This window comes from Phoca vitulina, unplaced genomic scaffold, assembly GCF_004348235.1.
Source record: "Phoca vitulina isolate PV1807 unplaced genomic scaffold, GSC_HSeal_1.0 scaffold18, whole genome shotgun sequence".
Classification (NCBI taxonomy): Eukaryota; Metazoa; Chordata; class Mammalia; order Carnivora; family Phocidae; genus Phoca; species Phoca vitulina.
In genome coordinates, this window is record NW_022589721.1 from 11444429 (window position 1) to 11446976 (window position 2548).

The 2548-nt window shown below is 43.2% G+C and overlaps 1 pseudogene; it reads left to right on the forward strand.

The window, feature by feature from the left end:
* Positions 1 to 379: 379 nt before the first annotated feature.
* LOC116639325 lies at positions 380 to 1775 on the forward strand (annotated as a pseudogene).
* The last annotated feature ends 773 nt before the right edge of the window (positions 1776 to 2548 follow it).

Consider the following 2548-nt stretch of genomic DNA (forward strand, 5'->3'; position numbering starts at 1 on the left):
GATGTGCCTGCAATCATGTTGCATGCCCATGACCCATGAGATTGTGACCTGAGCTAAAATCAAGAGTTGGACTCCGGCCACTGACTGAGCCACTCAGGCACCCCTAAAATCTCTTCTTATAATTTCTTCTAGTCGTCAATCTTTATGAAAGATATTAAACATAAAGTGACATAAGTAATAAATAAGCTTTCCTTTTTTAGGGAAAGAAAAAATTGTTTCAAATTTCCTAAATGTGAACAGAATATAATTATATTATCTATGCCTCTTTCATAGGAATCTCTTTATTTAAATTTTCTGAAATAATAAAATGAGCTTTTTCACAACAGGTTTGCTGCCAAAATACAGGTGTCATGAGAACCACCACTAAACCTAAACCAAAATGGGAAAGGAAAAGACTCATATCAACATTTTGATCATTGACACATAGATTCAGGCAAGTTTACCACTACTGGTCATCTGATCTACACATGAGGTGGGATCAACAAAGGAACTGTCAAAAAATTTGAGAAGTAGGCTGCTGAGATGGGAAAGAGCTCCTTCAAGGATGCCGGGGTCTTGGGTAAACTGAAAGATGAACGTGAACATGGTATCACCATTGATATCTCCCTGTGGAAATTCACATTGATGTTTCAAAGCTACTGAGAATGAAAGTAAGTATTATGTGAAAGACCAGTAAGTATTATGTGACCATCATGGATGCCCCAGGACACAGAGACTTCATTAAAACATGACTGCAGGCACATCTCAGGCTGACTATGCTGTCCTGATTGTGCCTGCTGGTGTTGATGCATTCGAAGCAGGTGTCTCCAGGAATGAGCATGCCCTTCTGGCTTACACACTGGGTATGAAACAACTAATTGTTGGTGTTAACAAAATGGATTCCACTGGGCCACCCTACAGCCAGAAGAGACACAAGGAAATCGTTAAGGAAGTCAGCACCTACATTTAGAAATTGGCTACAACTCCAACACCGTAGCATTTGTGCCAGTTTCTGATTGGAATGATGACAACATGCTGGAGCCAAGGGCAAACATGCGTTGGTTCAAGGTGACTACTTACAAAGATGACAATGCTAGTGAAACCACACTGCTTGAAGCTCTGGATTGCATTCTGCCACCAATTTATCCAACTGACAAGCCCTTGTGTCTGCCCCCCCAGGATGTCTACAAAATTGTTGGTACTGGTACTGTCCCTGTGGGCCCAGTGAAGACTGGTGTTCTCAGACGCAGCATGGTGGTCACCTTTGTTTCAGTCTATGCTACAACTAAAGTAAAATCTGTTGAGATGCACCATGAAACTTTGAGTGAGTTTCTTCCTGGAGACAATGTGGGCTTCAATGTCAAGAACATATCTGTCAAAGATATTTGTCGTGGCAATGTGGCTGGTGACAGCAAAAATGACCCAACGATGGAAGCAGCTGGCTTGATGGCTCGGGTGATTATCCTGAACCATCCAAATCAGTGCTGGATATGCACCTGTGCTGGATTGTCACACAGCTCACATTCCTTGCAACTTTGCAGAGCTGAAGAAGATTGGTCGTCATTCTGGGAAAAAGCTGGAAGATGGCCCTAAGTCCCTAAAATCTCGTGATGCTGCCATGGTTGATACGGTTCCTGGCTAGCCTGTATGTTGAGAACGTCTCTCCTCTGAGCCGTTTGGCTGTTCATGACATGAGACAGATGGTTGTTGTGAGTGTCATCAGAGCAATAGACAGAAAGGCAGTTGGAGCTGTCAAGGTAGCCAGATCTGCCCAGAAAGCTCAGAAGTTTAAATAAATATTGTCTCCAATTTCTGCCACCCCAGTCTTAATCAGTGGTGGAAGAGTGGTCTCAGGACTGTTTGTGTCAATTGGCCATTTGAACTTGAGTTAAAAGACGGATTAATGATAACCATGTATGATAAAACCTCAGAAGAAAAGGAGGAGGTTTTGTGGACCATTTGTTTTTGTGAGTGTGTGTGGCAGCTTTAAGTTACTTAGTTTTTAAAATCAGTACTTTTTAATGGAAACAACTTGACCAAAAATCAGTTACAGAAATGCTGCAAGTTTGAAGTACACAGGCTCTGTGACCTTCATGATGAATGGAGCAGGTCGGCTGAATTATGGTCTGGTGAGTGATACAAAGCAGCATGGCAGTATCCCAAGATATGAGAGGAAGTAAACTGTAATTTTGTCCAAGGATGGCTGGAGAGGGATAGAAGACAAAGACCAGAGACATGATCATGAAGGTCCTCATAAACCATGTGAAGAAAGAGTTTGGGGGCGCCTGGGTGGCTCAGTCATCAAGCGTCTGCCTTCGGCTCAGGCCCTGATCCCGGGGTCCTGGAATCGAGCCCCGCATCGGGCTCCCTGCTCAGCGGGAAGCCTGCTTCTCCCTCCCCCACCCCCCTGCTTGTGTTCCCTCTCTCGCTGTGTCTCTCTCTGTCAAATAAATAAATAAAATCTTAAAAAAAAAAAAAAGAGTTTGCACTTTTTTTGACAACAATAGGAGCTAATGAGGAGCAGGTGAAGGATGGGCTAAGATTTACATTTTAGGAAGACCACTTTAAT